The following is a 12,028-nucleotide window of genomic DNA, read 5'->3' on the forward strand; positions in this document are numbered from 1 at the left end:
AACAAACAAACAAAAAAACACTGCAGCCAACACAGAAATCAAGGATCTGCCAAAAGAAAATCAGTCATATTCCACACAGGGTAAGAAACAGAACATGAAGTGACAGTAATATGATTACTGAGAAGACACAGCTTACAAGCAAATGCCAGAGTTCTGTTTCCAACCATGAAAGAATAATTGGTACTGGACTTGCCCGCCATCGTAAAACTGCAAAGTTGGACAAAATATAGGAAGCAGCTGTTTTCAGGCACTGAACGACAAGCAAGGCTGAACTGTAAGCCTAGAGAAGAGGAGAGCCCGGGACTGGCCTGTCTTTCTGCCTGGGGGTATCTTCTCCCCAAGCAGAACTAAAGTTTCACTGAACTGAAGAGGAAGAGTTGCCTGTTCTAAGTTGCAGAAACGGCTGGAATTTGGGAGGAACAGCAGAGGGTAGACCCATCTACCCTATCTTGTGGGGATTTACCAAAGGGACTTTGCCAGAACTTCACTGTTTGTGAGCAGAGTCAGACTCCATGAAGCCTCTGTGAGGTCACGTCAATGCCAGGAGACTAGAGTTTCTGCCTACCTAGAAGAAAGAGTTCTTCTTAAGCGCCTCCGACATTCACTTAGCTGCCAGGAAGGCCATGCCTTACGCTCTAGAGTAGAGCCATGCACTTGGACTAAGTTCAAAATGGAAATAATTGCCCCAGATAGACAGACAAGACAAACAGAAAGATAGAAAGAACAAATTAGCCAATCCTAACAAGACCAATCTACCAGGAATTCCCTAACAGAACAAATACCCTTTAATCCAGACTTCCTATAATGTATACTTCATAACACCCAACATAATAAGACATTAGACCTGCAAAGAAGCAAGAAAATTTGACCCATAATCAAGAGGGAAAAAAAAATACAAGCATTAGAAATAGACCCTGAGATGATCCAGATTTTGGAATTAGTAGACAAGAAGTATTAAACAACTATTATAAATATGTTCAAAGAATTAAAGGAAAATACGGTTATAATAAGTGAATGGATAGGTAATTTTTTGTTTTGTTTTTGTTTTTGACCTCGCCACACAGCTTGTGGGATCTTAGTTCCCCAACCAGGGATCGAACCCGGGCCCCCGGCAGTGGAAGCACAGAGTCTTAACCACTGGATCACCAGGGAATTCTCTGGATAGGTAATTTCAGAAGAGAGATGGACATTATCAAAAAGAAGCAAACGGAAATTCTAGAACTAAAAAGTACAATATGAAAAATTCACTAGATAACTTTAATATCAGATAATTTCCATTGCTCTGTGCCCAGATTCATTAAGCCTTTCTTTAAGTTTACAACCTGAAGAACAAACAGAAAACAGAGAGCGAGAGCAAGACTGATTGAAGAAAAGAAAGCCAAGGGTTCAATGGGACCATACAAGCAATGAAACACACATGTAATTGGAGTCATGGGAGAAGATGACAAAATAGGGAAGAAAAAAATATTTGAGGGAATAATGGCTGAAATTTTTCCAAGTTTGGTAGAAAAGATTAATTTAGATACCTAAGAATCTTAGCAAACCCCAGAAAGGATCAAAACAAAGAGACCTATGCTTGGGCACATCACAGTCAAAATGCTGAAAACCAGAAAGTAACAGTCTTGAAAGCAGCCCACAAAAAACACCGCACTACATACAGAAGAAAAATAATACAACTAATAGCTGACTTAACAAACTCAATTCTGTAACTATGTGTGGTGATGGATATTAACTAGGCTTACTGTGGTGATCATTTATATATACACACACACATATACACATACATACTATACACTATATATATATATATATACACACACACAAAAATACTGAATCATTTTGCTGAATATCTGAAACTAATATGCTCTATATCAATTATACCTCAGTTTAAAAGGAGGAGGAGATAGTGGAACAAAATTTATAGAGTGCTGAAAGAAAAAAATAACTGTCAACCCCAAATTCTATAACCAACAAAAGTAAATATCCTTCAAATGATGAGGGTGAAATTAAGACATTTTCAGATAAAGTCTCAGAGACTTTATCACCACCCAACCTGATCTGTAAGAAATTATAACAGATATTCTTCAAGCTAAAGGGAAATGGTACCAGATGGAAATTCAGTTGTAGAAAAATAGAGAAACCAAAATGACAAACAAACACGTGGGTAAATATAAGAGATTGTATTATTTTTTTTTTTTTTTTTTTTTTGCGGTACGCGGGCCTCTCACTGTTGTGGCCTCTCCCGTTGCGGAGCACAGGCTCCGGACGCGCAGGCTCAGCGGCCATGGCTCACGGGCCCAGCCGCTCCGCAGCATGTGGAATCTTCCCGGACCGGGGCACGAACCCGTGTCCCCTGCATAGGCAGGCGGACTCTCAACCACTGCGCCACCAGGGAAGCCCAAGATGCCTATTTTAATCACTAAAGCAAGATTAAAAATAAAAGATACTGCTAAAAAGCCAATGAAGGAATCAAAATGGAATATTAAAAAATATCTGATTGAAATAAGTCAGGAATGGAGAACTGCCACCCCAAAAAAAAGGAAGATGAAACAAAGAGAAAATTAACAGTAAGTAAACGGCTTCAGCCCCATCACACCACCACTTACACTAAACGCAAACATACTGACGGTCCAGCTGACGGCCAGAGACCGCCGCGCGCACACGGGACGAATAAAAGAAAGATCCCGCCCGCCGTATATGTGAGATGCACGTCACGGCAAAAGGATGGAAAAAGACGTGGCGTGCAAACAGCGGGCGCAAGAAATCATGTGAGGCTACAGTATTAGCAAAGTGGTTCTGAGTCAAGGACGTAAACCACCAGAGATTACGAAGGACTTTTCATAACGACAGGATAGTCAATTCACCACTCCGAAATGTGTGTGGATCCAATTACTGCGCTGCAACATATATGAGACAACAACAGAACTATGGAGAAAAATCAGAAAACCTCACAATCATAGCAGAGATTTTAACATCCTCCTTCTCAGTAAACGTAACAAGTAGACACTCCCCCCCCCAAAAAAAATCAGTAACGATATAGAAGATATGAATAACAAGTAACCAACTTAATCTAACTGACATGTATGGAACACCACACCCAGCAATTACAGGACAGGTTTTTTTCAAGTACACATTGTAAATTCACCAAGACCATATGCTGGGGCCATAAAATCAATCTCAATAAATTTCTAAATATAAAAATGGTATGCAGAATGTTCTCTGATGGCAAGAATTAAATTAGAAATCAATAATTTATATCTTATCTAAAAAGCCCAACTATTTGGAAATTAACATATTTCCAATGTTAATATTGGAAACAAATAAAATATCACAAGGGAAATAAGAAATATGGGTAATCAATTGCATGTCTATTGCCCTCAAGAGCTATCAGCTAGTTGAGTGCACAGACATCATAGTCATTTATGTCATCATGATCATAAAAACAGCTACCATTTATTCAGCACATACTACAAGCCAGACACTGAAAAGAAAACAACCTTATTTGTAAGAATTTTTTCCTATTTTGCACATAAGAAAATAAACTGCAAGTATTCATACCTGACAAAGAATGGGCACTCAGTTATTTTGTTTTTGTTTTTAATGAAGCAAAGTTACAACTTGTGAAGGAGAGAAATGTTACCTGCCAAGTCATTAAACAAAGGATGTTGCAGCCATCAAGCTGCCACATTACTGCCGGTCCCCTGAGGGAACTCGGGATGGAAACAGAATGCTGGCTGGTCATGAAGCAGTCAACTGCTGCAGCCACCCCTGTCGTGCACCCTGAGGAGACTAAGGATGAGAAAGCACAGGATATTGGCCCAGAGATAGCTGGGGTGCGTATCAAAGGAACGATTTCAATGGGTCCAGACTTGCATCTTGCTATACACCGAAAAGAGCTAATTTCATTACCTTGAGATGTCTGGTTTTCTTTAATGAACAGTAATCTTTTGATGTTCTGACTGCCCAGTCCTTGTTGCAAAAACCCCTTTGTATCCTGCCTCGGCCCCTGCACCCCCCTTGCTCTTCAGAATAGTCCCTCAGAGTGATCTGAGCGTCCTGTCTCCAGGGCTTGAGGTCCTGACAGAGTCCGCTAAATAAAATATAACTCTCAACTTCTAGGTTGTGCTTTTTTTTTTCAGTCCACACACTGCTCATTAATGTAGAAAATTAAAGTTCAGTTCTAATAAAATGTATATGTTATAGTTTAAAACACGTCACGTCCAGTGTAGAGAAAAACATACAAATAAATGCTAATGTTTTGGTTCTATATTTTCTTTAAGTTGACATTTTACAAGGGGATACTATTTGGTTAAATCTCTTTTCCTTGTGAAAGCAAAACAGTTCCACCATGAGGACAATAAAAGGCAAACAAACTGGAAACAAATTTGCACCATGTATGTCAGAGGCTAAATTAGTTAGTAAGCTATTAATCTTTAATAAATCAAGAACACCTAAATATAGATAAGAATTATATTATAAAAGCCTACCAATTTTTTTAAAGGGCAAAGAACATGTACAGGAAATTCACTACAAAACACACAAAAGGCTAATGAAAACTCGCAAATACTCAAATTCAAAGAAACTCAAAATGTGACATCCACGTTTGGCAAGGGTGTAGGGCCATCTCATTTCACGAAAGAGAACGTAAACAGTTGACTCTAGAAGGAAATCTGGCATATCAAAAGGCTTAAAATGTATACACCCTGCGAAATTAAGGATGTCCCAAAGGTTTAGCTTTAATCAGGTTCATTGCACTGTTGTTTGTTAATACCTAAAAACTGGAAAACAATCTGAATATCTAATTACTTATCATACTAGAATCCGCATGGCCTTTAAGAACAATATTATGAATTGCGAACTGCAAATTCCACCCAAGCAAGGATCTGTTTACGGTGGGTTCCTATGGCATGGGAGGTGGGGGGTGGTAAATTACATATGGGGTCATAAGGGGACTCTATTATCTAGGCCAAAACATCGATTTTGTTCAACTTTTTAAAAAAGAAATGCAAGAAATATTAGTCATTCATTTGAAAAATAAACAGTGTGTCCTTCCTCCATTATTTTAAATCAGCAGACTTCGTGAAACACAAAACCCAAGTGTGGGCAGATAAATGTAACCATCAAAGTAGCAGAGGAGAAAAGAACGTTCTTTCCACAGAATTGAGTTTTCCAGACTGGTGAAAAGTATTATCCCTTTAAGAATCCAATCTTCATTTTAATAGAAACGCTCCGCAAACCGTTCTCCAATAGTCCTTTAAAACAGAAGATGGGGGCTTCCCTGGTGGCGCAGTGGTTGGGAGTCCGCCTGCCGATGCAGGGGGCGCGGGCTCGTGCCCCGGTCCGAGAAGATCCCACATGCCATGGAGCGGCTGGGCCCGTGAGCCAAGGACGCTGAGCCTGCGCGTCCGGAGCCTGTGCTCCGCAACGGGAGAGGCCACAACAGTGAGGCCCGCGTACAGGGGGGTCAAAAAAAAAAAAAAAAAAAAAAGGCATGCTCAGGGGCGCCCCTGGTGGCGCAGTGGTTAAGAATCCGCCTGCCAATGCAGGGGACACGGGTTCCAGCCCTGGTCCGGGAAGATCCCACATACCACGGAGCAACGAAGTCTGAGCACCACAACTACTGAGCCTGCGCGCCTAGAGCCCATGTGCCACAACTACTGAGCCCACGCACCACAACTACTGAAGCTCACGCACCTAGAGCCCGTGCTAAGCAACGAGAAGCCACCGCAATGAGAAGCCTGCGCACCGCAATGAAGAGTAGCCCTTGCTCGCCACAACTAGAGACAAACCCCGCGCACAGCAACAAAGACCCAACGCAGCCAAATAAATAAATAAACAAACTTTTTAAAAAATGGCATGCCCAGGGCCTCCCTGGTGGCGCAGTGGTTGAGAGTCCGCCTGCCGATGCAGGGGACACGGGTTCGTGCCCCGGTCTGGGAAGATCCCACATGCCGCGGAGCGGCTGGGCCCGTGAGCCATGGCCGCTGAGCCTGTGCTCCGCAACGGGAGAGGCCACAACAGTGAGAGGCCCGCGTACCACAAAAAAAAAAGAAAAAAAAAAAAAAAAATGGCATGCCCAGTTGTAAGAATTTACACGAGGCCATATGCTAAGTTTTTATAGCAACTATACTGAGAATCATTTTGTCTATAAAGAATTTTCCAACTATTCTGCTTATCATTTATCTGCCTTCTTTCAGACCAAAAGAATACAAGAGGTAAACAATATACCTACTATAACTCACCCAGGGTACATAATTTTACTGAGAATTTGTCAAAATGAGGAATATTTTAAAAGGGTGGTTTTCCTTTTTCCTAATGTTGTATATTTATAAAAGTATTGATCTTGGGGAGGACAGTGAACCTAAAGTAACCAACGGTGCACACTTTTGTAAAAACACAAAACTAGTTGCATTACCCCTTCCCCTAAACACCATCTTGGAAGCTTTCAGAAAATGAAGATACCTCTGGAGCAGAAAGGGGAAAAAATGACAAAAGTAAGAGATGCTGCCTAAATAATGATTCATTCACAACATACAGTTTTACAACCAAACATACCAAGAGCAGTGATGCCTTAATTTCTCTTGTCGATGCATATAAAGGAATTAGAAGAAAAATGCACAGAGCAAGCAGGACAAGCTCCTCCCAGAAAGCCACCTAACACACTCTTTACCCAATTCCATTTTCCTAAATCCCACGTTCCCCTCCTCATTGGAGTGGAGCGTACAAAGTAGCAGCCAGGTACCCGCAGCTGTAAACTCCCAGAAATCCAGAGTAAAGAAAATGACTTAGTTCAGCTGATAAGTCCCAGGGGGAGAAGGAAGGAGGAGATGAGGACTTCAAAACAGAGCTAAGGCAGAGCCACTTGCTCAGAAAGGCCGCCAGAGAGGGTGCAGTTCTCTCTGAATCGCCTTCCTTTTTTCTTCCACAACGAACTCAAAGTTCATCACCACCGCAGCTGAGGATCATGGTGAGCGGTAAAATTTTTTCCAGTGAATACTGAGTCAATGTATGACCTCCACCTTTTCAAAAAAGTAAACCAGCCTTGAGGACATTATGCAAAGTGATAAGCCAGTCACCCAAGGACAACTCCTGTATGATTCCACATTACATGAGGTCCCTCGAACAGGCGAATATACTAAGCTATTAAAAGCAGTGGAGAGACTGCTGCTCTGATGAATGGCTGAGTAGCTGATAGTGGAATAGCCCCACTTCCACTGCAGCCACATTGATAGGCACTGGATAACTGGCAGTACGAGACTGATCCTTGAGAAAAGGGACACCCACGAGGTGAACACGGTCACTGCCCTGGCTCTCAGCCACTTCACAACTGTGGCAGCGAACTGGGGTCCAAAGAGCACAGGAGTCCCATGGAGCCGAGGCAGAGGCCAGAGACTGAGTCAGCTGGCGCAGCTGGCAGGCTCCTCCAGGGCAAGACGCCAGCCAATAAAGAGGTTTACCAAAAGAAGGGATCTTGGGAGCCTCGGGGCACAAGGTAGCCCCCTACTCTTCCCCCCATCCCCCTAACACACACACATAAAAAGAAGTATCCAGCCCTAAATGGCAGTCAGTACTGCTGAGGTTTAGAAACCCTCCTCTAAGGGCTTCCCTGGTGGTGCAGTGGTTGAGAATCTGCCTGCTAATGCAGGGGACACAGGTTCGAGCCCTGGTCTGAGAGGATCCCACATGCCGTGGAGCAAGTAAGCCCGTGAGCCACAACTACTGAGCCTGCACATCAGGAGCCTGTGCTCCGCAACAAGAGAGGCCGCGATAGTGAGAGGCCCGCGCACCGCGATGAAGAGTGGCCCCTGCTTGCCACAACTAGAGAAAGCCCTCGCACAGAAACGAAGACCCAACACAGCAGAAATAAATTAATTAATTAATAAACTCCTACCCCCATCTTCTAAATAAATAAATAAATAAATAAAAATAGAAGCCCTTCTCTAAAACAGACTTACTCTAGACTTGTCCTAGAAAAGACTAACACCAAGGCCTAAGAAGACCCACAAGAAACATGGGGCATGAAGGTGGAGGCCCACATGTTAGACAAACTTGGGAAAAACACCTTAGGACTTCCAAAGATCTAACCTAACAAAGCATCAAACCAAGCCTACACAAGTTCAAAGACAGATGTGGGCAAAATTCAACACTCTTCAGAAGAACATCAGAAGGCAAACCTACAAGGGAGCTTTCATAACGTCCAATAAACAATGTATAAGTCCTAGACATGCAAAGAAATTTAAAAATGTAACACACGCAAAAAAGAAGGCACTCTTCATAGTAAAAACAAAGTTGACACAGACATTCCATTTTGAAAGGTTTAAAGAAACTGCTATACATACACTCCAAGTGTATACATTTGTCAAAAATCAAATGCACAAATGTGTGCATTTATGTAAAATACTCGAGTTGATTAAAAAATAGTGAAGAGAAACAGAACTTTAGTTACATGAAAACAGAAGACTCAGTGTTAAAGTGTATCATATACCCAAATCTTAGGAATTTAGTTACATTAACTTTTGACGGAAGGGTGTAGGAATTTTATTGTTGTTGTTGGGGAAGTTTTGAAAGGAAGCAAGTATTGCCAATTTGCTTTCAGACTGGCAGCTAGTAAAAACCTATTACCCCGGGTCACACACAGCCCACCTCCAGGGGGGACTCACACTGTCACTATGAGAACGGCACAGCTCAAGTGGAACGGTGCGCTGCCGTACTCACTCTCCCATAAACGATTACAACAAAAAATCCCATCTGAAGGTAACTTTGGCATATCCCAAAACATGGACCAAAGAGACACTCCATGTAAGGCCATGAATATAGACATCTTTTACCCTGAGACTAGCAAACACAGGGAGTCTGTCAGATGGACTCTCAATGCAGCCAGTGAGGAGGTAACAGTGCAGTCAATACAGTGACCAAACTGGACACAAGCTGTATACATCGTAAGACTGTAAGTGTATGGATATGTGTGGCTAGATAAAGACTGGAAAAGAATCTGCAAAATGATACCTGCCATTATAGGATGGTGGCATTTGGGATATTTCCTCCCAAATTTTTGGAATAATGGTAAGCAAAAACAGCAATACTTAAGAGACTGAGAGCTTTGTGGATTCCTATTAGAACTATGATTTCCTAACGAACACTTTTCTCCCCTTCTATAATTGATCGCTCAGATCTGGCTCCTTTCTATTCTTCTTTTCTCCATCTCTCATGAATATTTCAATGAATTAAAAGGTCTACATACTAACTCATTTTGCTATTTTGTCTAACATGTATTTCTGCCCACTGTTTTACTAGATCAGTTCACATATACATGAGATGAAATAAGACATTATTATATTCTTACAATGACCTAGTACTCTCATCTCTGGGATATCAGGAGCAGTTATTGAGAACTAAGTGCTTCATCAAATAGCCAAAATGGTAAGAGTTAATGAATGAAAGAATGAGTGAATGAATGGCTTGTAAGATACTCGGACTGCACCTCCCAGACCTGACTTCCTTTCCGACCATTATCTTCATGAGGATCCCTTGCAACTTCATGCATGGCCATGTACAACAGGCTTCAGGTGCATTTTCCTAAATCACTGCTCTGAGCATTTACTACCTTACTAAAAATTTCCAGGGGTTCCCCTCTGCCAACTAAATAAATCCAAGGTCCTTAAACTCATGACCAAGGCCCTCCAACACCTGGTCCCAATATTCCTTTCTAAGTGGACCTTGGAGTCTAGTGCTCTCCTAAATGTTTATGCCAACTGTACTTCCACAATTCCCTGAATAAACTGTTTCAACTTTCCATCTCAACACTGCTCAATGCATGGAACGCCCCCCACCACATGTAAATACACATAGACACACATACACAAACACACAGACACCCCCTCCACCAATTGGAGGAATCCTTTCCTAAACCATTAAGTCTGTACACTTGTGTACCACTTAGCACCCGTACTGCTATTTCATCTGATTATATTATGTATTTGACCCTTCTGTGACTGAGTGCCAACAATAAAGATGATAGGAACGTTTGAACATTAGCTAGATGCCAGGCACTATGTTAAATGCTTTACACAGATGGACTCATTTAATCCTCTCTACAACCTTAAGAGTTGGGTACTGTTACAAACGAGGAAATTAAGGCTTAGAGCAGTTTGCCTAAGGCAGACATCTACAAAGAGGAAAGCTGGGCTTCATACAAAAGCAGTCAAACTACAGAGTCTTGTTATGCTTATGATGCCCACCCTCCTAAATTTAATAAATGACTTCTGTAAAAAGTGCTTTGCAGGAGTTATTTTATCCAATGCTCAAAAAACCCCATGAAGCAGATATTCTCTACTCCAATGTTTAAACTCAGGAAACTGAGGCCCTGAGAAGTGAGTTCACTCACAGTGTAGCAAACAGCAAAGTGAGGACTGGATCTCAGGTCTGGCTGTTCTCAGAGTCCACACTCACAGTCTTCTACCCTATCCGACCTGCCACAATGTCTTCTACAAAGTACCTGTGCACCTGGCTCAACACCTGATCGCTCGGTGCACACAAGATTCCCAGCGCAGAATCTGAGACACAGGAGGACTATAGAGCAGCCACCACCCTTCAGGTCTACAGCTGCAGTTTCGAAAGGGTATCTCCACTGAGAAAGGTTAAACTTGCAGCCCACATGATAACCCTATGTACTGGAAGATCTTGGTTATAAGACATAAGAAAAAAAATTAAGCTGAACATGCATTTGAGGCCTATGGCTATTACCTAGCATCTTTTTAAATTCCCCCATACAAAAAAAAAAAAATAAAAGAGAGAGAGAAAAAAAAAAAGGACTTCCCTGGCGGTCCAGTGGTTAATACTCTGCGCTTCCACTGAGGGGGCACGGGTTCGATCCCTGATCAGGGAACTAAGATCCCACATGCTGCATGCGAAAAATAAAATAAAATAAAATCTCCCCCCATACCAATTAAAATGGAATGCCTGCGGAGAGGGCCTGGGTATCAGTGTTGTTTTTAAATTTTCATGAATCCATCGTGCAGCAGTTTGGGAATCACTGAGCTAAGCATTCCCTTCCAGCTTGCACTGCACCCCACACGGCAGACAGTTAGTTATCAGGTGGTAGAGTACAGTTGACACCCGTTACCCTCCAGCGGCAGAAATATCCCCTTTGAACAAAGCTAAACCAAACAGCCTCTCCTCTCCTTCCTTAACCTGCTTTGTTAGGAGCACCCACAGAAAATTAAACCTTCACCCAATGGCTCCTCTTAGCTCTCCCCTAGCAAATTAGAACTGCCAATTGCCCCCTGATGAGATTAACTCTTCACAAAATGCACAGATCCAATTCCAGTTTATATCAGAAATAAAAGAGAAATAAGGAAAAAAGTGTGTTTAAAATATTTTAAAACTGTGGAACAGTGTAAGAAGCATTACTAGTTCATTCTAATTTTGTCAGAAAGTTAGAAGATACCATTAGAAGAGAAAGTCCAAACAAAGTATCACGTGCTTCAAGGGAGTCACTCTATTTCCATAAATACCACACTGTTTCACTTTAACAATACCCAAGATGCTGGTCCCTCAATATTTTCAGAAAGAAAATATAATACAACCACAGACTAGTAAGCAAGATACTAGATTGAATCATATGAAATTGCTGTTTTATAAGCCCGAATCAGTTGAACATCTGTCATTTCATATTGTCCGGTCTAAATTTAAAGCAATATACCGTCTGTACCGAAGCAGAATTAGCTTTAAATAAAAAACAAAAGTTCTGAGAACTATGAACACAACATCACATGGCTGAGACAGTGACAAAGCTTTCTACTCTCTGCTTTCCGCACTCCAAGGAGCAAATTCAGGGGGAGATGAAACTGGGTGGGATGAAGAGGGAGGTGCTGCAGGGGGTGAGCCCTTGCTTCCCTGCTCGCACTTAGCACACTCAGTGCGTAGATTTTTTTAAAGTCAGGCTCCATTTACGCACAGGACAGCAGGCATCGCTCGGAGGAGTCTGCCAACTTGGTCATTCCCTGCATCCTGGAAGGTCTCCTTCTGC

General features: G+C 42.0%; 1 protein-coding gene across 5 annotated transcripts in view; it reads right to left on the reverse strand.

The window, feature by feature from the left end:
- Positions 1-12,028, reverse strand: part of ABCC4 (ATP binding cassette subfamily C member 4 (PEL blood group)) — a 211,379-nt gene that overhangs the window by 143,526 nt on the left and 55,825 nt on the right. The gene's annotated exons all lie outside the window — the stretch shown is intronic.

The sequence above is a fragment of the Mesoplodon mirus genome (assembly GCF_964341445.2).
Source record: "Mesoplodon mirus genome assembly, chromosome: 17".
NCBI lineage: Eukaryota > Metazoa > Chordata > Mammalia > Artiodactyla > Ziphiidae > Mesoplodon > Mesoplodon mirus.